This window comes from Culex quinquefasciatus, chromosome 2 (assembly GCF_015732765.1).
Source record: "Culex quinquefasciatus strain JHB chromosome 2, VPISU_Cqui_1.0_pri_paternal, whole genome shotgun sequence".
Taxonomy (NCBI): domain Eukaryota; kingdom Metazoa; phylum Arthropoda; class Insecta; order Diptera; family Culicidae; genus Culex; species Culex quinquefasciatus.
The window spans coordinates 61,289,394-61,313,651 of NC_051862.1; the positions used below are offsets into that span (position 1 = coordinate 61,289,394).

General features: G+C 36.2%; 1 pseudogene; it reads right to left on the minus strand.

The window, feature by feature from the left end:
* Positions 1-8,921, minus strand: part of LOC119766025 — a 38,056-nt pseudogene extending 29,135 nt beyond the window's left edge.
* Positions 8,922-24,258: the final 15,337 nt, after the last annotated feature.

The following is a 24,258-nucleotide window of genomic DNA, read 5'->3' on the forward strand; positions in this document are numbered from 1 at the left end:
TTTCAACAATAACAAAAATTAAAAACATATCCTATAAAAATGATAAGCTGTTAAATTGAACACAGAATTATAAAATAAATAAAAATGTACAAAAAACAATATTAGGGTACAAAACGTGTCGTACTTTTGAAGGGGGCGTAGTCAGCGTGACAATGTGTGGCATTGGGGGAAGGGGGTTATTTTTTGCTAATTTTAGTGTGCCATACTTAAGGCTACCAACTGTACGGATTTTTTCCTTACCATACGGATTTTCGACCCTCTTCGCGGATTTTTATCAGGCCGGAATTTTTGTAGGGAATTTTTCGTATACTACGGATTTGTACGGAATTTTAACAACTTTTTTTTTTTGGTCAAAGCTTTTGTTAACTAGACATTTTTATTTTTATTTTACTGTGAGTTTGATTTGAAAAGGTGCTCCCAACGAGAAAGTATAGGAAATATTAATCTTGAAACTCTGGACATGAACGAAAAATCAAAGTCGCCCGAGTCGGGGTTCGATCCCCCGTCCTTTGGATTGGTAGGCAAAAATGCTAACCACTACGCCATCACGGCTTGGTGAGCTACGACTGGAATTAGGAATACTGTTACTATCAAACTATATACGCGCTGGGTCCTTGTCCATTTGACAAGGGTTCGGAAGTTCTAAATAACGTTTGAACCCGATTGGTGCAAACGTTCTTCAGGGCGGGGCTTGTCGATAAAAGCTGAAGTACCTCGCGCTCGGCTAGCCAGCGTAGAAATGGGTCACCGAAGCTCGGCAGAGCTAACACCTTCCAAATGCCTATGCGAGTTATTTGCATGTATAGAATGAAGATCTAAAAATATATGGAAACAACTCAATTTGTAAGATGCGACCGCGTGGTCCCGTTTGGTTGGTTGCACACACACACACACTGTGAGTTTGATTTGAAAAGGGAGAGTTTTCCGGGTTTTCCTCAATTTAAACTTGATTATCAATAAGTCTAGAGTTTTTTTAAAGGTCCTATAAACTATTGTCTTTCATATGTTGATAGGACCTTTTACAAAAATCTCGAATTGTTCTTTTAGAAATTCCTTACTAAATATATTTATCCATTAAAAGATCCAAAGGCCATCTAAAACTTGTGAAAGCCTTTGAACATTTGAATTAACAAATCTAGAGTTTTTTTAAAGGTCCTATAAACTGTTGTGTTTCACATGTTATAGGACCTTTTCAATTTTTTTTTTGATATGTGTTCGTGAAAACATTTAGAACGATATTATTCGTTAAAGCAAACTTGACATTTCGTAAACTTTTAAACTTTTAACAAAAAACCTTAAGAACATTATGTGTTGATTCAAATCACGGTTTATTGTATGAATACTTTTAAACGTGAAAGTCATAAGCACTCTGATAGCATTTTGTGAAATTTGTTAACTGTAAAAACGACACAGTTTAAAATTTTTAATTCTCAAATTTAATTTAATTTATATAAATAATTTCTTGACAGTTTTTGTTATACCATGCTGTCATATCGGCATAGTGTACGGATTTTTGCTCAGCAAGAGTTGGTAGCCTTAGCCATACTTGATGGATGACGCCTCATACTAAAAATAATGTTATTGTCTTTGTTAAATAAATATGGGTGATGAGGGGGAGGTGGTTGTAAGGGTGGGTGGGGCCTTAAATATTGTGAAATATTTCATGGACGACCCCTTTGATCAGTATCCATTGCAATTAAAAGGATTAGGGAGGTGCTGTGCAACCGCAAAGTAACCAACAGTACCGTGCGCCTCCATTTATACAGTTAAAAAACTGAAAATGACAAAAAATCGAAAATCTCTAGGTGAAATATTTTCTAGGTCACAGATATCGAAAAGGGACCCCCTTAGCTACCTTTCCACGAAAAAACATTTTAGGTACATTCTATTTCAATAATAATTGCCTTCCGCCATGGCGTGTGCCCTTAGCTACCTTTCCACGAAAAAACATTTTAGGTACATTCTATTTCAATAATAATTGCCTTCCGCCATGGCGTGTGCCGGTCATAGAACCAGCATAGTTTCGCCAGCACAACGAAAGAAACCGCCATAATCTATCCGCTCGCCACAGCGCGCTCACCATAAACCAAAAACAAACTCACTCGTTGTGAGAGCAACGATAATTGGTTGGCAACGGTCATCAGATATTTTTGATGTTTTAATTAACGAAGGAAGTGGCTGGCCACGGGCTTTTGCTCCTTTTGCGCTCTGGCCAAGCCAGCCCCGGACCCGGCCATCCAACGGCCGCTTTCACAAATAAGGTCGTGACGCCCTGATTTCCTCGATCTGGAGTCGAGCCTGGCCATGGTGGTGGCGGTCCCGGTCGTGGAGGCCCAAAACCAATCGGCCGAAACATGTGAAATTATATTGTTATTTTCAATTTCATAGCTGACTCTGGAGAGCGGGGCCTGACTAGGCTGAGGTTTTGGGTTGGTTTATCCGATGTGCATTAGGGTGGTTCTGTTTAAAACTAGAGTTTCAAACGTAACAAGAGTATTAGGCGTCTTAAGAAATCTAAGCGTCTCAAGAATCTCAAGCGTCTCAAATGTTTCTATCATTCCTAGATTCCAAAAGAGGCAGTTTATGAAAACCCAAACGTCAAGTCGCAGATAATTTTCAAGTAGGTAATCCAATTTTCATCTTCAATTTTAGGAAAAAAATGTTCCAGGGACCACCCCAACTTGGACAGCCTTCGGGTGATTATTATTACCATTAGTTCAGGAGTGTCAGGGTCTCGTTCCGTAAACTTTATTTAGATTCCGAGGCTTCGTCTTTTCGCGCGCAACTTGCTGGCGCTGATGCGTTCACCCCGCTCCCACCCTCCCCTAAGCGTCCACTTGTTGGTAGGGGCCATCGCTCATCTCCAAAATAAGCATATTAAATCTGAATAATTAAAAGGAAACACGACGGTCACGAAACCCGGTCAATTTCGGGTGGAACAACCGAGACCCCGATTTGCGGGAAATCCCGTCCGAGAGGTCCCACACTAAATACTCACTCGCTTGAAATTGCTCGGTGGTCATCGTCATATACGAGGGCAAAATGATTTATGGAGATTTTCATAGTTGTTTTTCGAAGCCTAATTGAATAAATATTTTATCAGTTTGAGGGGATCGAAGTGTGGACGTGCGGAGTTTTGGGCAGTTCTCACACTTTGCACAGCGTCCAGGGTATTGGATTATGATGGTCGTCAGGTTGGCGGAAGTTGTAATAGATTTTGTGATGGATATTTTGGTTTTGGGAATGGAAATTTGGCCTGACCTAGTTTGCGAATGATAAATGTGTCCATGATATCCAACATATTTTTTCTGACGCACATTCAAATAGTTTCAAAACTTATTAATGTGACAACTCTGTCACAATCTATAAACAGAGAAATTTGCACCATAAAAAAAATTTGAATGTTTTTGAAAGCCATTCGTTTTAATAATTATACAAGAACTGCTATTTTTGGAAAACTTTTATAAATGTTACAAAATTTGACTTTTGATTTATACATGTAACGCATGGATTCAACTTTGTCCAAGCATTCCTCATGCTAGAAGAAGACATTTAACGGCATTCGTTCATTCTGTACAAGACTCCTTACAAGTTTGCGGGCATATAGTCATACAAAACGGGAATGTTTTGAGAAGGGATTTTCGGTGTAATTTGGTGTTTTTTTTTTTTTTTTTTGCAAAATTGAAGGTTAGGATTCGGAAAAAAAAATGTAGACGGAAAACTGTTTCTGTTATTTTCAATTAGACTTCTGATCACTATAGTTAAATTCCCAGAATATGTTTTGATATGGTTTAGTGTTCGAGCAATTTCAGCTCAAATAAGTATTTTTTCTGATGCTTTTGTACCTGACCCTCTCTAATTACAATGAAACTTTTTAGACATGTTATCCTAGGCTTATATAAACCATTTTTACGAAAATGACATTTGAGAAGGGCGTAAGATTTTTGAATATTTTTGTAATCACTAATTTCAAAAATTAGTGTAGGAAATTGGACGAGATTTCTGAAAAAAAATACATTGAAAAAAATACACGCTGCATTTATGAGATTTTATACTTGTTCAATTTTTTGAGGAAATGGCATGAGATGATTCAAAAAGACTCACAAAAAATGTAGGATTATTTGTCATTCCTTAAAAAATACAAAAAACTAATACTAAAACTGTTTTTTAAGTTATCGTCACAATTTTCAAAAACCAATAGTGGGAATCGATTCTCCAAACAATTTTACATAAATGTCTCCATTATCTTAAGTCCAATCAAAATTTCAAAAATCAAATTTAAAACCACATTATTTTTTTCATTAAAAATGACTTAATTTTATTCCATTCTCAATTTTTTTTTGGGTTAGAAGTAACTTTTCAAAAGGGTTTAGAATCATTTAGTTTGGACAACCTAAATTGTCGCGCTTGTTTTTTTTTTAATTTAGAACTAATGTTTATTAAAAAAAACAATTTAATTATTATCATTGCAAATCGAACCAATACTTTCCTTGTTATCAGTTGAAAAATGAGGAAAAAACATTATAAAAATTGATATTACAGGCCATTGTAAAAACATTTGACCGAAAACGTGTTTTAAAATGAATTTAATACCAGTCCAGTTCTTTTTCAATAATTACTTTTACAAATGTCTAAACATTGACGGTTTAATTCAAACAGAGTGGTATATAATCATACTGAGCCTGTTAGAAAATTGTGTTCAAAGTACCTCAAGAATAAGTTTGCAACAAATTTTGAAAAGTTTCAAAAATGAGTTAACGATAATCATGCGATCTTTGACAAACAGGATAATATATTCTCGAAGTATCATGTTTTTCTCAATTAAAAGGCGTTCGAATCGGAAAACAGACCGCATTGTTGGTTTCTTTAGACAATTTCACAATTATAGAACGGTTAAAATAAGTGCCTAGGTTCCAATTTTCTATGTGAATTTGATTATTTTAATCATTCTACAAAATTTTGTTTGGTAACAACACAAATTAATATTTTTGTTTCTTATTAATTACTTACTAATTTTGATCAAGCTTGGAACTGTTTTCTCAACCTAACCTCAAATTTATGTAAATTTTATCAAATGACGTAGTTCAACTAACATTGAATTAAAAAAAATTAAGAGCAAGTTTTTCACCGATGTGAAACAGGTCGTATCGAGGTGCTCCGATTTGGATGAAACTTTCAGGGTTTGTTTGTCTATACATGAGATGAACTCATGCCAAATATGAGCCCTCTACGACAAAGGGAAGTGGGGTAAAACGGGCATTGAAGTTTGAGGTCCAAAAAACATGAAAAATCCTAAAATTGCTCGCATTTCTGTAAAACTTCATCAATTCCAACTCTCTTAGATGCATTCGAATGGTCTTTTGAAGCCCTTCAAAATGTGCTATAGACATCCAGGATTGGTTTGACTTTTCTCATAGCTTTTGCAAATTACTGTTAAAAATGGATTTTTTTAAAACCTTAATAACTTTTTGCAACAGCCTCCAACACCCATACTCCCATAGGTCAAAAGTTAGGGAATTTCATGGACTACAAGCCTACGGTATTAACTTTTTGGCCACTCGCAGTTTTTCTCATAGTTTTACGATTTTTCTATAACAAACATTTGACAACGTTAGTTTTTTGCCCTTACACAGTTTAGGGGAGCGTGGGGAGACTTGATCCCCTTTTTTTGTATCGCACATAACTCTGTAAATTTTTCACAAAACTATGATCTTTTTACATGAATTGAAAGCTCAAACATTCAACTATGTTTGGCTGATAAGGGTATTTCATCAGATTTCTAAAAAATTGATTGTAAAAATAGTATGACGATAAATTTAACGTCAAATGCGTCCCGCCCGTGTGGATCAATCGGACCGCGCACTGGACTCACAATCCAGAGGTCGCCGGTTCGAATCCCACGGCGGGCGCTCTAAAATTCTTTGTGTAAATATGGGTATTCGGCGCCGTCGCTCCGTGCCATACTTTCATACACTTAGGAGCCCAGGGCGGCGAAGTCCTTGTAGATAAAAGGAAGACACTAGTGGTTGGTACTAGCAATGGTGGCCGACAGCTATAAAGTCAACTTCGTTTTTTTCGCGTAAGGGTTTTGGAGTTGATATGTTTATCAAACAATTCATGTATAAAAAATATTTTTTGAATAATTTTTGAGTGTTTTCTATACTTATCACTTCTTCGAAAAATGTGTGTAACTCAATCTAAACATTTTTTTTTTCTTTGTTTTCTACAATAAGTTTTAGTCAATTTCGCACAACTTGCTAGAACAAAGCTAATTAAACAATTAAAAACAATAAAACAACCCACATGCTGACGAGATACAGGCTTGAGATGAAGTCTCCCCACTCTCCCCTATCTGAAAAATATTTTAAAATTAACTATGTTACCGTTTTTTTTTTAATTCTGGGAATCAACTTTAAGAGATAAGAAATCTTATAATAAATTGTAAAGATCTAGAAAAATATTCTTAAGCTGAATTTTTAATCCTTCCTTATTCCAAATTGGAATTGGAAATTGGGATTTCTAATGTAGCAAACTCGGATTTTTGAAAAAAAATGTAAAAATAATTGTTGTCATTTTGCAGGGTAAACATCTTTGAAAAAAAAACACTTTTTTAATTCCTATACTGCCCCTGATCGCATAAATGTCCCATATGCATTTTCATCGATTTCGAGTTATTGATGCAGTTTGGTTGAAAATTGTGTGCTCTTTCAAAAGAGCCTATAACATCCAGTACTTTGTTCTAGAAATCAGGAGGAAATCCAGTTTTTTCGTGAAAATTTAACACGTAGCCTTATGTATGGGACAAACTTAAAATGCGTTTTTCTCAGCTTGCTGTTTTTGCATATGGGACATTTATGCGAACATGGGCAGTATACCTTGATTGTTTTTGTGAAAATTGGTCAATGTTGCATAAATTTAAATATAGATTTAATTCTAACTCCTGCAAACCAATAAAACCTACGTGATTTTTAATGTTTACTCATTGACGAGAGCGATCAAGCTTGTCAATTTGTTATTCAAAGTATGCCGCCCTCAACAACGACTGTGAGAGATTACAATTCTGAAGGCCCAGTAGGATAAAGATCCCCAATCCTGACACCAAAGCCGACCGTAATCCATCGCCGACAAACCGTCTCGCTCTCAAAGTCAACAAGCTGTCTGCAGTTTTAATATCATGTTGTTGTTCTGTAATGTGTTCTTAACCCTTGAAGACCATCAATTTTTTTATTTATATTGCTTTATATTTATCAAAAAAAAAAAGAAAGAATTTCTTACAAAATCCAAAATTAAAAATTTCTTCACAAAGTACTATAACAAAATAAAACTATAAATGAGCAAATATTCACAAATCTGAGGTTCTGCAAAGAATATTTCATCTTTAAATATTTGGACACTCAAAGGATACCGATTTTGCGGCCTTCGCATGCAGAAATTAAAACTCGCTCTCGTTTCGTTAACATCAAAAATTAATTTTGATTGTACGTTTTTAATGTTTGCTTAAAGTGTGTCGGTGAAGAGGCTGGAGAAGAACATCTGAGAAAGCAAATAAAAGAAGAATCAGTTCTCAAATTGGTGCAGCAAACAAACACACGGTGATGCGCTTTCAAGTGGCAGATTTTCCATCTTCTCCTCGCGGTATGTGCATTTAATGCGCTTCAGGGGGTGGTGCGTGATGCAGTTTGTGCGGGGATGTCTTTCGGTTTGTTGGTGGAGAATCAGCATCGTTTCCGAACCAGACACATCGCATTGAGACTGGGGTGAAGTGGTCCGCAAATCCGCAAAAGCCAGACATTTAAAGCCGAATCGTGTTTTTTTTTGTTGTGGTGGGATTTGGAAATTGAATGGGTTTTTGGGGTTGTTCTTGTGTTTTTAATTATATTGTTAGTAATTAGTTATTTTTATTCCTATTTTTTCAAATCCTCAAATCCTACTCCATTTTACATTACTTAATTTTTCAATCGTTTTACTAATTTTTAGGAAGGATCCTCTCTAACCTTACCAAAGCAGCATGCAACTATCAACACACAAACTCATTTTAAACGCGATAATCGGTATGTCCCGGGATGACGATCAAAGTTTTGCCCGCAACAACAACGTCACTAATGGAATTAACGCGAGCAATTCAGGTGCCAGTTGTTGATTCTACCCGGCAGATTCCTTGGGCCCTGCTCTGCTCGGATGCAGCTAAAAAAGTGCCGCCCCAAAGTGACTTTGCCGGTCCTGTGCCGTGTCGTTGAGTGATTTTATTTTTAACGATTTTAACGATTATGGAAATTACACTTTGTGGCTGTTTTTCGATCAATGGATATTCCATTACCTCCCAGAACAGGGTCTTTGGGAGTGGAGAAATTTTTAGCCTTTTATCGTTTTACAATGCTGAAAGTGTGTGCTAACACATAACCACGAACTGCTCTTTTTCCGAAGGATCTATGAACCCATTTCGTAGGTAATAGTTATGTGCCATCTCCATCAGTGTAATGTTCTAACAGGCACTCTGAGCAAACAAGTCGTGACACGGTGGGCCAACATATGATTTTTTTATGAAAGTTATCAATAATTGTTTATTTGTTCGTTTTTGTTGTTCTGTTGTTCTGTTGTTCTGTTGTTCTGTTGTTCTGTTGTTCTGTTGTTCTGTTGTTCTGTTGTTCTGTTGTTCTGTTGTGCTGTTGTTCTGTTGTTCTGTTGTTCTGTTGTGCTGTTGTTCTGTTGTTCTGTTGTTCTGTTGTTCTGTTGTTCTGTTGTTCTTTGTTATTTGTTCTTTTTTTCAATTTTTTAAATAAAAAACAAAGTTTGACACACCGTGCATTCTCGGACTTCGGCCAGGCAACATCGTAGTGTGACCTGCTCGTCGTCGTCGTCATCAGTTTGGTACAGTCGTCAACGTCTTCTTCGTTGTCCTGGTCCTGGGGTCCTCTCCTCATCAGGGAGGGCTTCTTCTTAGCAGCCAAAGTGTGCAATAAAAATATTTTCAACTTTATTGCTCCCTCGGTAGTAAAACAACACAGTGCTCTCTCGGTGCTTAAGGGACAACCTCACCGAGAAAAAAACAACATGAAACACATTTCTCATTAAAAATCCGGACTTTTGTACCCCAGAGCTGTTTAGCGGTAGTAATTTAGGTAGTTGCAAGGCCAACCAACAACGCCTCAAACAACATCTTAGTTTTTTCTCTCTCTCTCTCTGCTAGTTGTGGCACCTACCATGCGGAACTTATGGGTTTTGAGGCCAGATTTTGGCCAGCGAGACCCCCGGGGCAACGTCGCTTTTTGTTTTCAAGGTTAGGACCAACCGTTGACGACCCCCCACCTGGGACTGAGTTGGTTTGATCTGCGGTGGCTTGGAGCGTGAAGAATTCACGAGGTGATAGTAGCTGGTAAGCAGCGAGAGAAAAGGTTCGAAAACTTCCACGAAGGATGACCTGAAGCCTCGGTTGACAAGATAATTTGATGAATGGAGATTTCGGGGTTTGAACTTTTTTTCGGGGGAAGCTGAGGCTGTGGCCAAGGTAGCGAAGTGGGTCGAAGGTTGCGGTAGGATTTTTGGTGGTTGTTGTAATGGTTTTGGGACTTCTTTAAAGAGGTGTGAAGGTTAGCCGTGGTGGGTTCGCTTGGTGGGGATCCCGAAGGCTGAAGGGCACAGGAAATGGCTCAATTTATAGAGTAGTTGTAACATTTGTTGATTAACAAGAATTATGACATTTACTGCAAGGGTAATTTTTAATCTTCTGCTCTTCTCCGGTTCGATATTTTTTCCAGAGAATTAGTAAACTTCCTGAACATCTCTGTTTAGAAAAACAGCAACATAACAGAGATGCTAAAACGTTTTTTTATAACATCACAACTAACATAATTTCATTTGCTAATTGGTAATAGATTCAATTACTTTCCTCAATAACAATAACATTTTTTATTTGATTTCTCAAACAATTTATTTGTTTGTTGTCAAATATGAATTTTCATTTCAGATTTTAACTTTCAATATAATAGTGCAGTAAGCATAAACAAATCATTTCAAGAACTACTCAAAACCTTTCTGTTTGAGCTACCGTTCAAACGAGCTTCAGTAGATTTTCAGATAATCTGTAAAGCTAGATAATTGGACTGATGGTTAGATAAATTTTGATATTTTTGGAAAAGTGTGCAACACATCTGTGATTTCATTGGATTTTTGGGCATTTTTTTTATCTTGCTATTTTGTTATTACTTATTAACCAAGTGGACATGTGACAATTAATGAGCAAACAATTATGTTATAGAGCAATTCCAGCTCAAATCGGGATTTTTTTTGGTACTTTTGTATCCGACCTTCTCCGATTTCAATGAAACTTTTTAGGCATGTTATCCTAGGCCTATATAACCCTTTTTTGTGTATATGGAGCCAATAGTACTCGAAAATGACATTTGAGAAGGGCGTAAGTAATTTAAATATTTTTGTATTTTGTAATTTGAAAATTACTGTAACTCAAAGCCGTTGCATCGTATCAAAAAGTGGTCAAAGACAAACTTGTAGGAAATTGGACGAGCTTGTAGGAAATTGGACGAGCTTTCTGAAAAAATACACTGAATGAAAAATACACGCCACTTCCATGAGATTTTTCTATTTTTAGGTTTAAAAGCTAAATTTGAAGGTGATGTAACGATTTTTTATCGTTCAAAATTTTTGAGGAAATAGCCTAAAATGTTACAAAAAGACTCACAAAAAATGCAGGATGGTATGTCTCGCCTATAAAAAATACAAAAATCATTTACTAAAACTGTTTTTTGAAAAGTGGTCTAAACGTCAATTTTTTTTAAAACCGATAGCGGGAATCGATTGTCCAGACAATTTTACATAAAAGTCTCCATACTGACCATTGTCTTACGTCCAATTCTTGTGAAGATACAGCGGTTTTAAAAATAAAAATGTTGAAAAAATTGCTTTTTTGATGGGCTTTTGCAATTTCTATATGACAGACTTGATTTTTTAGTCTAGAAAATATTTTTACCGGAAAGCTCGTCCAATTTCCTATAAATTTGCTTTTTAGTTTTAAGTCAGGCCAAAAATAGTTTAACAAATTTGAAGGATTTTAATTTAAAAAATTGAAAAAATATTAAAATTTCTGGTTTTTTAAATACACTAAAAATTTTAAGAGTTGTTTTATAAATTGCTTTGAATTCTTTTCTCTTAGAATTTCTCGACAATTTTGATGTTATTATTAAGACTATTTTTAATCCTTGTTGAAAGGTTTGTTTTGTTACCTGATAAATTTGCTTATAACCTTTGATATATTTTATTTAAGGTTTCCAGCAAATATATAAACCTGAATTTTGAAAAAGAGATATTTTGCAAAAAAAAAACCTTAAATTCATTATCATCATTATTATTATTACTATAAAAAAAAACATTTTAATTCATATTTCTTTAAAAACAAGTTCACTTTTAGTAATCACAGTACAAACTTGACAAATTCAAAAGTTATTTCCTTTTGTACATTTTAAGCAAAAAGTTCATGTTTATTTTTATTTTTTTTATTTAGATTTTTTTATATACTTTTGTTTTTCGATGTAATTTTTCAATCAAATGATTGATTCTGATTCAAGAATTTCATTCCATTCTTTTTTTACTGTTTGATTAATTGGTATTTATGCAAAAAAAATATATATATACAGCAATTCCCCACGAAAACAGCATGGAAAAAAACGAAAGTCCTCGGATCGGGCTCAAAATTTTTCTGGGGGTTCCCTGGCCAAAATAATTAGACCCGTATTTTTTTGTTTGGCCATTAGGGTGACCTACGTGTTAGTGGTCTGAAAATGGCCATTTCGTCGATTTTGCAAAAACACTTTTTCGAAAATTATAACTCCTCGCCATTTAACCGATTTCAATTGTCTTATACGCAATGAAAGGTGATAAGTTGCCTTTCAAAGAAAAATAGTAAGTTTCAAAATCTAGCCTAACATATAAAAGGGCTTATGAAACTTTAAAATGCCGTTTGACGGTGTTGGACCAAAGAGCCTATGTCTGGAAATATCGGATTCCCGACATTTTACATAACATACTAAAAATGGGAGGAGTTCATTAACAGGATTCCGAGATATGATTTTTTGAAAATAAAATCCGTGTTTTTTGACGCGCCGCGCGCAAAAACCGGAGAATGACGAAATTGGCAAAAAATCAACTTTTTTCACTAAAACTGCAATAACTTTAAAATTTCAGCGATGACCTATAAATGTTTGGGTACCAAATTTTTCGTAATTAAAAGACGCAACTTTTGGTACCCAGACATGTATAGGTCATCGCTGAAATTTTAAAGTTATTGCAGTTTTAGTGAAAAAAGTTGATTTTTTGCCAATTTCGTCATTTTCCGGTTTTTGCGCGCGGCGCGTCAAAAAACACGGATTTTATTTTCAAAAAATTATATCTCGGAATCCTGTTAATGAACTCCTCCCATTTTTTAGTATGTTATGTAAAAATGTCCGGGGAATCCGATAAAAATATTTCCAGACATAGGCTCTTTGGTCCAGACACCGTCAAACGGCATTTTAAAGTTTCATACGCCCTTTCATATGTTAGGCTAGATTTTGAAACTTTACTATTTTTCTTTGAAAGGCCAACTTATCACCTTTCATTTGCGTATAAGACAATTGAAATCGGTTAAAATGGCGAGGAGTTATGATTTTTCGAAAAAGGGGTTTTGCGAAAATCGACGAAAATGGCCATTTTTCAGACCACCCTAACACGGCGTAGGTCACCCTAATGGCCAAACAAAAATACGGGTCTAATTATTTCGGCCAGGAACCCCAGAAAATTTTGAGCCCGATCCGAGGACTTTGTTTTTTCCATGCTGTTTTCGTGAGGAATTGCTGTATATATATATATTTTTGGCTTTAATTTTTGTTGAAGCATTTTTTTACAGCATTACATTATGGGTACGCTAGTAACAATTTTAAAATACTTCAAGCCTTTTTAAAGCCATTTTCGTCATCAATATCAGCTTAAATGAAGCTAAATACAAAAATTATATTTTGTAACAATCATTATCTAACCGGCTCTCTATGATGCAAATTCAAATACTTACAGCTTTATTAATTTATTGTAAAACAGGGAACTTCTAATTAAAAATGCCTCGATTTTGCTTAAATTTGGAGTGGAGGTTTTTTAGCTTAAATAGTTCTATCCGTATTTTGCCTTCCTCACTGAGGTAAGGCTATAATCCTGCTCTAAAAATGAACTTTTTATAAAAAACGTCGTAGACCCACCTTCATGTATACATATCGACTCAGAATCGAAAACTGAACAAATGTCTGTGTGTATGTGTGTGTGTATGTGTGTGTGTATGTGTGTGTGTATGTGTGTGTGTATGTGTGTGTGTATGTGTGTGTGTATGTATGTATGTGACCAACAAACTAGCTCATGTTTCTCGGCACTGGCTGAACCGATTTGACCCGAACCTGTTTCATTCGACTTGGTTTAGGGTCCCATAGATCGAGTTTTATACAGATTGAAGTTTCGATAAGTAGTTCAAAAGTTATGTATAAAAATGTGTTTTCACATATATCCGGATCTCACTTAAATGTATGTAAACTATGTCCGGGTCCATCATCCGACCCATCGTTGGATAGGTTATCAAAAGACCTATCCAACGAGCCTAAAACATTGAAGATCTGGCAACCCTGACTTGAGATATGGCCACTTAAGTGATATTGATGTACTTTTTGGAAGCCGGATCTCACTTAAATGTATGTAAACTATGTCCGGGTCCATCATCCGACCCATCGTTGGTTAGGTTATCAAAAGACCTTTCCAACGAGCCCAAAACATTGAAGATCTGGTAACCCTGACTCGAGATATGGCCACTTAAGTGATATTGATGTACTTTTTGGAAGCCGGATCTCACTTAAATGTATGTAAACTATGTCCGGATCCACCGTCCGACCCATCGTTGGTTAGGTTATCAAAAGACCTTTCCAAAGAGTCCAAAACATTGAAGATCTGGCAACCCTGTCTCGAGATATGGCCCCTTAAGTGATATTGATGTACTTTTTGGAAGCCGGATCTCACTTAAATGTATGTAAACTATGTCCGGATCCACCATCCGACCCATCGTTGGTTAGGTTATCAAAAGACCTTTCCAACGAGTCCAAAACATTGAAGATCTGGCAACCCTGTCTCGAGATATGGCCACTTAAGTGATATTGATGTACTTTTTGGAAGCCGGATCTCACTTAAATGTATGTAAACTATGTCCGGATCCACCATCCGACCCATCGTTGGTTAGGTTATCGAAAGACCTTTCCAACGAGTCTAAAACATTGAAGATCTGGCAACCCTGTCTCGAGATATGGCCACTTAAGTGATATTGATGTACTTTTTGGAAGCCGGATCTCACCTTAATGTATGTAAACTCTGTCCGGATCCACCGTCCGACCCATCGTTGGTTAGGTTATCAAAAGACCTTTCTAACGAGCCTAAAACATTGAAGATCTGGCAACCCTGTCTCGAGATATGGCCACTTAAGTGATATTGATGTACTTTTTGGAAGCCGGATCTCACCTTAATGTATGTAAACTCTGTCCGGATCCACCGTCCGACCCATCGTTGGTTAGGTTATCAAAAGACCTTTCTAACGAGCCTAAAACATTGAAGATCTGGCAACCCTGTCTCGAGATATGGCCACTTAAGTGATATTGATGTACTTTTTGGAAGCCGGATCTCACTTAAATGTATGTAAACTCTGTCCGGATCCACCATCTGACCCATCGTTGGTTAGGTTATTAAAAGACCTTTCCAACGAGCCTAAAACATTGAAGATCTGGCAACCCTGACTTGAGATATGGCCACTTAAGTGATATTGATGTACTTTTTGGAAGCCGTATCTCACTTAAATGTATGTAAACTCTGTCCGGATCCACCATTTTTTAGTATGTTATGTAAAAATGTCCGGGGAATCCGATAAAAATATTTCCAGACATAGGCTCTTTGGTCCAGACACCGTCAAAACGGCATTTTAAAGTTTCATACGCCCTTTTCATATGTTAGGCTAGATTTTTGAAACTTCTTACTATTTTTCTTTGAAAGGCCAACTTATCACCTTTCATTTGCGTATAAGACAATTGAAATCGGTTAAAATGGCGAGGAGTTATGATTTTTCGAAAAAAGGGGTTTTTGCGAAAATCGACGAAAATGGCCATTTTTCAGACCACCCTAACACGGCGTAGGTCACCCTAATGGCCAAACAAAAAAATACGGGTCTAATTATTTCGGCCAGGGAACCCCCAGAAAAATTTTGAGCCCGATCCGAGGACTTTTGTTTTTTTCCATGCTGTTTTCGTGAGGAATTGCTGTATATATATATATTTTTGGCTTTAATTTTTGTTGAAGCATTTTTTTACAGCATTACATTATGGGTACGCTAGTAACAATTTTAAAATACTTCAAGCCTTTTTAAAGCCGTTTTCGTCATCAATATCAGCTTAAATGAAGCTAAATACAAAAATTATATTTTGTAACAATCATTATCTAACCGGCTCTCTATGATGCAAATTCAAATACTTACAGCTTTATTAATTTATTGTAAAACAGGGAACTTCTAATTAAAAATGCCTCGATTTTGCTTAAATTTGGAGTGGAGGTTTTTTAGCTTAAATAGTTCTATCCGTATTTTGCCTTCCTCACTGAGGTAAGGCTATAATCCTGCTCTAAAAATGAACTTTTTATAAAAACGTCGTAGACCCACCTTCATGTATACTAGCGTGGTTCACGTTTCTATGAAAAAGACAAAAGTTGTTATTTTGTCTTGCATCAACCGGAATTTCGTTCTTTTATGTCCCCAGAAGCACAAAATTTGAGCCCATTTGGTAGCTCAGCACCTGAAATTTATATGGGATTTTGATTTATTTTCCATGGAAACTATCTTTTACATATTAGATTTTTATAAATCGATGAAATGACTTGATTCTTAGGAGATAGGTTGAACTGGGAACAACTTGTAGAACATACCAACATGCTAGGAAGTGACCCTTTAAAGATACAGATACTTTAGATGGTGGCTTTTGAAGTAAAGCCCTTAAAAAGCCACCATCTAAAAGTATCTGTATCTTTAAAGGGTCACTTCCTAGCATGTTGGTATGTTCTACAAAGTTGTTCCCAGTTCAAAACCTATCTCCTACTATAAGAATCAAGTCATTTCATCGATTTATAAAAAAATCCTAATACAATGTAAAAAGATAGTTTCCATGGAAAATAAATCAAAATCCCATATAAATTTCAAATTAAAACTGGAGCTCCTAGACCTTACCAAATGGGCTCAAATTTTCAGGAGTGCTTCTGGGGACATAAAAAAACGAAATTCCGGTTGATGCATGACAAAATAACAACTTTTGTCTTTTTCATAGAAACGTGAACCACGCTAATGTATACATATCGACTCAGAATCGAAAACTGAACAAATGTCTGTGTGTATGTGTGTGTGTATGTGTGTGTGTATGTGTGTGTGTGTATGTGTGTGTGTATGTGTGTGTGTATGTATGTATGTGACCAACAAACTAGCTCATGTTTCTCGGCACTAGCTGAACCGATTTGACCCGAACCTGTTTCATTCGACTTGGTTTAGGGTCCCATAGATCGAGTTTTATACAGATTGAAGTTTCGATAAGTAGTTCAAAAGTTATGTATAAAAATGTGTTTTCACATATATCCGGATCTCACTTAAATGTATGTAAACTATGTCCGGGTCCATCATCCGACCCATCGTTGGATAGGTTATCAAAAGACCTATCCAACGAGCCTAAAACATTGAAGATCTGGCAACCCTGACTTGAGATATGGCCACTTAAGTGATATTGATGTACTTTTTGGAAGCCGGATCTCACTTAAATGTATGTAAACTATGTCCGGGTCCATCATCCGACCCATCGTTGGTTAGGTTATCAAAAGACCTTTCCAACGAGCCTAAAACATTGAAGATCTGGCAACCCTGACTCGAGATATGGCCACTTAAGTGATATTGATGTACTTTTTGGAAGCCGGATCTCACTTAAATGTATGTAAACTATGTCCGGGTCCATCATCCGACCCATCGTTGGTTAGGTTATCAAAAGACCTTTCCAACGAGCCCAAAACATTGAAGATCTGGTAACCCTGACTCGAGATATGGCCACTTAAGTGATATTGATGTACTTTTTGGAAGCCGGATCTCACTTAAATGTATGTAAACTATGTCCGGATCCACCATCCGACCCATCGTTGGTTAGGTTATCAAAAGACCTTTCCAAAGAGTCCAAAACATTGAAGATCTGGCAACCCTGTCTCGAGATATGGCCCCTTAAGTGATATTGATGTACTTTTTGGAAGCCGGATCTCACTTAAATGTATGTAAACTATGTCCGGATCCACCATCCGACCCATCGTTGGTTAGGTTATCAAAAGACCTTTCCAACGAGCCTTAAACATTGAAGATTTGGCAACCCTGACTCGAGATATGGCCACTTAAGTGATATTGATGTACTTTTTGGAAGCCGGATCTCACTTAAATGTATGTAAACTATGTCCGGATCCACCATCCGACCCATCGTTGGTTAGGTTATCAAAAGACCTTTCCAACGAGTCCAAACATTGAAGATCTGGCAACCCTGTCTCGAGATATGGCCCCTTAAGTGATATTGATGTACTTTTTGGAAGCCGGATCTCACTTAAATGTATGTAAACTATGTCCGGATCCACCATCCGACCCATCGTTGGTTAGGTTATCGAAAGACCTTTCCAACGAGTCTAAAACATTGAAGATCTGGCAACCCTGTCTCGATATATGGCCACTTAAGTGATATTGATGTACTTTTGAAGCCGGATCTCACCTTAATGTATGTAAACTCTGTCCGGATCCACCGTCCGACCCATCGTTGGTTAGGTTATCAAAAGACCTTTCTAACGAGCCTAAAACATTGAAGATCTGGCAACCCTGTCTCGAGATATGGCCACTTAAGTGATATTGATGTACTTTTTGGAAGCCGGATCTCACCTTAATGTATGTAAACTCTGTCCGGATCCACCGTCCGACCCATCGTTGGTTAGGTTATCAAAAGACCTTTCTAACGAGCCTAAAACATTGAAGATCTGGCAACCCTGTCTCGAGATATGGCCACTTAAGTGATATTGATGTACTTTTTGGAAGCCGGATCTCACTTAAATGTATGTAAACTCTGTCCGGATCCACCATCTGACCCATCGTTGGTTAGGTTATTAAAAGACCTTTCCAACGAGCCTAAAACATTGAAGATCTGGCAACCCTGACTCGAGATATGGCCATTTAAGTGATATTGATGTACTTTTTGGAAGCCGGATCTCACCTTAATGTATTTAAACTCTGTCCGGATCCACCATCCGACCCATCGTTGGTTAGGTTATCAAAAGACCTTTCCAACGAGCCTAAAACATTGAAGATCTGGCAACCCTGACTCGAGATATGGCCCCTTAAGTGATATTGATGTACTTTTTGGAAGCCGGATCTCACTTAAATGTATGTAAACTATGTCCGGATCCACCATCCGACCCATCGTTGGTTAGGTTATCGAAAGACCTTTCCAACGAGTCTAAAACATTGAAGATCTGGCAACCCTGTCTCGAGATATGGCCACTTAAGTGATATTGATGTACTTTTTTATTCCGGATCTAAAAAATAGATGAAATTTGTGTACAGCCATTGTTGGTAATGAGTGAGGAAGGCTCCAACCACATAGGTGGATTAAGTTAGTTTTTTTGTTTGACGTTTAGGGTGCTCCTTTCCGAAACAGTGTGGTCAAAAAAAAAATTTACCCGTTTTCGCCATTTTTCCGTTTTTGCGCGCGACGCGTCGAATAACTCAGTTTTTATGTTAAAAAAAATCACATCTCTAAGTCGTGTTAATGGATATTCGCAATTTTTGGATCTGTTATTAACGAGATAATGATTTTGCAAAAATCGTTTTAAAATATTGGCTTTCAATTGCATCCTCATACCCTCAACAATGGTAACATTCCTTTCTAGATGAGAATTCCTCACCGGTTGAGAAAGAGTGGTCTTGTAGTTCTAATCAGAAAAGTTAATTTTTCTGGTGTATAAAATCACAATTCCTGAGTGAAGAAGGCCAACCCAAAATCGATCTTAAAATTTATGAAAATATCTGGCATGAAAAATAATAACAACAAATAAATGTAAAAATGTATGCAAAAAACATTATTTTGAGATTCAGAAATGGATCAAAGATCTTAGATTTTAATGTTATGTCTAACTGAAACTTTAAAATCATATCATATTATGCTCATTTCCATTAAAATAAACCATTTTTCAAACATGGCGTTCTGTTTTCGTAATACCATTTGTGGGTCACATTTTACCAGCAACCAAAAAAAGAAACTCTAAAAATTCCATTGTCTTTGTTGTATTAGCAGTACTTCCAATCTGCCCCCAGAACGGCACATTAAAAGGGGCAGCAGAATAAATATTAATTATGGCGTTGGCGCTTGTGCGGGGAAAATGAAATACGAGATCAGCCTGTCGAAAATTGGGCTCTGCAGCAACCCCAAACCCAACTAACAAAAAGTAGGGAACCCAAAGAACGATGATTATAGGGCTCGCGCGACGAAGGTTCTGGATACGACGAGCCTAACAAGGTCCCGAAAGATATTCCCGAAACGAGAAGCCAGCTTAGGCGAGTGTCTACAAAACAGACACATCGTTAGTTGGTTAGTTGGTTAGTTAGTGGGTAATAATGATAATAATTCGGTTGATAGAGGATCTGTTTCGACCGTCCCTCATACCTTCCCCCACTCTTTCTTGAAGAACATCGGACCTCTTGCAGTCGATTGTGTATTTATGTAAAAGATATAGATTAGCAGCTAATTTGCGGCCGCGGGGACGACCCGGAATGCCTTGGTCGGGACCTAATCCGGAACCACACGGTACCCTTCGGAGAGGAGGGCTCATACGAGGACAACGTTGAGTCGAGGCTCTTAAGAAGATGATTGCAGTATTGGCGCTCAAAAGTGGAGCAGCTGGCGGGAGTTCGTTAAGGAATTCCAGGATGGCTTGGTTGTGTGATGTGATTTTAATTGAACTCGTCCGGCAATGATGGTTCTAAGCATGCAAGAGGCTGCTTTTGAAGGTGGCAGGTGCAATATAATAAGGTTGAGATAATTTGTTAACAATGTTGTTTAAGGTTATTGGCCAATTTAGAGGAAGGCTTTGAAATAAGACAATGTTGAGTGTTTATTGCAGGCAATCCACTTTTATTTGAAGTAATTTAAGTTTGTTTTAGGTTGAATTTGGAAATGGCCTAATGCAATTAAGAATCTTTGAGCGAAATGGTAAATGAGGGTAAAGAAAATTTTTCACCATTGCAATAGATTTGTTCAACCCTTTCAAAGTTCAAACAATACCTTGTTGAACAGTAAAGTCAAACGGTAAAAATGCTCCAATCCAATCGTTCACACCTGCACACTGCCTCCGTGCGCCATTCATCAAGAGGAAATCTCCTTTCAGCGTTTCGGATGAATAGCCCGTTTGCTACTGAATTTTAATTAAATTTGTAATACAAGAAACCAAACCCATTCATTGTTCCGCGCAGTATTTCTATTCATTTCTTACGCTAGAACATGGAGTGGAAAAACCGTCATTTGTTGGACGACCGTGAGGACCTTGAGAAATGGTAAATCATTTATTCATCTCTGCGGTGAACCAAGCCGTTGACTTGGAGTACTCGAATAAACGCTAGAGGTAAAGGGTATACTTTCAAATGGCTTCTGGAGTTTCTGTATTTTCAAGCTATTGGCCAGGCGGAGACAGCTGCCCGGTAGAGGCCTTTCGAGGGCAAACTATTCTTTTCTCTGCCAAGTTGGCGCGAGACGAATTCCCATAAGGTTCTTGAAAGTGTACACTGGGGGTAGAATGTTTTTGACTATTGTTCAAAAACGTTGGTTTTGAACTTTTGAAGAAATTTTCTGATCGATTTGTTGTCATAAGCGATTGAATGGTATTGATGAGGACATTCCAAAAATTAAATAGAACTTTTAGTTCTATTTTTATTTTCTCGTCTTATTTTAGGAGACAAAACCCGCAACTTTTGAACCATAAATAAATTGAAACTATTTGTTTTTTTTTTCAATACAAATTTTACTTAAAAAATATATTGCTTCAGTTTTTTATTTAAAATCAGAAAGTCTTTACAATTGTATTGCTAAAGTGCATTTTTTTGGAAAATTAGCCATTTTATGCGTAATTTGTGGTAAAATTTAAAAGATAGATTTTTCTTTAATACTGGTAATTTTTTACCATTTCCAGATATTTTTTCGAGTTGCTGAGAAAATTCGATTATTCTTTAATGAGAAAAAAATGAGAAAAAATCACACGATTAGTTGCTTGATTAGCCTTGTAAGGCTAATAAAAATAAAAAATAATGATGAAATTAAGAATGTTCATTGTCGTCCAACAAGACTTAATTTTTCATAGGAAGATAGCTTGGCGACTATTCGATAGATTTTCAATGTTAAAAACGTAACATATGTGAAATTTTCCGATCTTTTCGTTTTTCAACATTGAATATCTGACGAATGGTTGCTGAGTTATCGTCTTTTGAAAAATAAGGTTTTATTTATGACACTTAAAAAAGTGTAATTTGTTTATGTTTATTGATTGCAATGCTTTATTTCAGAAAATAATTGTGCACTTTTGAAAATAAAAAGAATTTCCTCAGCTTTTTTTACCGAAATGGACATTGGACTACAAAAGAGACCTAAAATGACACACCCAAAACTGGCAGCGCTAGTCCGAGAGAATAGTGGTACCATTCACGGACGCAGAGAACACAGCTCGAGATGGGCGATAGACTTAGCTGCCTCGGCCACCACAGCTTGGTGACCAAGGAGAAGTCAGAAGTCGATGTATGACACTTGTTGGAGATTTATTGATTCAACTAACTATTCTATCGATTTTGGCACTGAGCCCTCAATAAATTTTGAGAGAACGATTATCTCGACTCTGAATTTTGGGTGCATTTTTTTTAAATTATGAATTTTATTAAATTAAAGTGTGAGCACAGCTGACAGATATGCTGTCAAACATTTTCCGTCACAGAATCTTTTCAAAATAACAGTTTCGAAGGATTTTCTATGAATCTTCTAAATATTCTATGAAATAATAAACCTTAATGGTTCTTCATTTTAGTGAATTTCTCCTTAAATAAAAAGTAATAATGAACACAATTTTTGATAATTATTTACACGGGTCAAAATTCAAAATTTTGTTCCACATCACACTTTTTTCTACTTTAAATAATCAAATAATAATTAATTTATAGTTTCAGAACACAACTTGAATTAAATAAATCTTTTATAAATCTATTGATTTTTTTAAATTGATGGCAAAATCGAACCGATAAATTTTATGATAGAAAAAGAAATATTTTAATATTGTCATTGCTTGTCTGCTTTAATTGAAAATAATTAGTTAGAAGCAACTTTACCTCCTCTTTATTTTCTTGAAAAATCAAGCTCCCTTTCTTTACTAAGGAAACATAAACAAAATATTTTCATGAACTTTAGGCCGTTGCAAATATTGTTCAAAGGTTATGTCACACCCCCCCCCCCCCGGGGGTAACAAAAAAAAATTCAAACAACATCAAAATTTTATCGAAAATAGAAGTCAAATCAACTGAAAAACAATCTGAAATACATTTTTTTGCATTGATATTTAGTATGTTTAGGCTGGATTAAAAATATTTTGAATTTTTATGAAATTTCAATTGCAAAAAAAATAAAATTGTCGGCAATACTTATCTAAGTATTTTGGAAAACAACTGGACAGGTGTATAATGCATTATTTGCAATTACGTAGTGAAACTACTTATTTTCCTGTCATTCTTGAACGACAAAATAGCCTACTTTTCTCTACCAAAAGTAACAGAATCGAATAGCAACACTTTTCAAAATCAATGCTGAAAAGCTCTGCTTTTCACCACTTGTTTCGAAGAGTTACACTCTTCAGTTTTTTTTTATTTAAGCAATTTATTGACTAAATACATGAAAAATTTACTTAAATTTCACTCAATGGGTATTTTTTGAATTGCAAAAAATGTTGTATGGAACTCGTGGCAAAACTTGATTTTTTCAGCACTCATCGTATTTATCCAACTCGGTGAACCTCGTTGTACGACTCGTGCTGAAAAAATCCTCTTTTTGCAACTTGTTTCATAAACTACTGTTAAAACACTTTTTTCATTAATTCAAATGTTAAAAACATGTCTCATAAATTAAATTCTTAAACTTTTTTTTTGTCCCCCCCCCCCCCTCGACTTTGGTCAGAGTCGAGGGACATAAACTTCAAAAAATATTTGCAATGGCCCAATTTTAATAGAATTGACTGGTATATTGCCTGTTTTATTAACAAATGCATTTTCTCAATATTTCAAATCTAGATTAAATTTTCAAAACAACCTATCCCTCCTGGGTTTCCTATGCAGATAGGGCCTTTTGAAAATTTAATCGAGAAATCTGACATTTTGTCCACCATCTTTGATTTAAAATTTCTTGGTCAGCATTTTTGAAGGTATTTTTGTGCTAATAGAGTTAAACCAAGAAATCCAAGAAAAGAAGTGAATTTTTTGCGAGATCTTCGGAAAATTGAGTCTGGAGCAATTTTTCCAGATCTTTCAACCAGCGCTGTTCTGAAAACTGATTAAAACCGATGAAGAAAAGGGCAAAAACTCATCTAATTTTTTTCTCCTTCCCTGAGCCATCGCCGACGAGAGTTTAATTTAAAAATAACATTCTCATATGTGTGAAGTTCCTTCGTCTTTTTTTCTGCATCCTTCCTTTTTCGGGTGCAACCCAAACGGTCCCATAAAGTTACACTCTCGCTTTGCTGGCCTTTTTTGACTGCGCTTTAACACTTCAATTCCCAAGCAAAAATAGTTTTGATTTTTGTTATTTGTTAACATCAAATTCAAGTTATTCAGGACATTTTTTAAAGCTTGAGAGTTCAAGTGTTAATATGCATTTGATTTTTTGCTGCCACAGTTTCGGAAAGCATCATCAACCAGTTTGGCAGTGCATATTTGTTCAAGAACAAGCCCGACGCGGGTTCACTCACAGGGTTTTGGAGGTCCAACAAAAAAAAAGGCGGCCAACATGGACGAAGAACAAAACGGGTGAAACGAGCAAGAACTTGAGCATTGGATTATTTTATACAAATTGACTTTTAATGTACGATTTAGCAAACACTCGTGTACCGACTGGGTTGGATTCTTCTTCG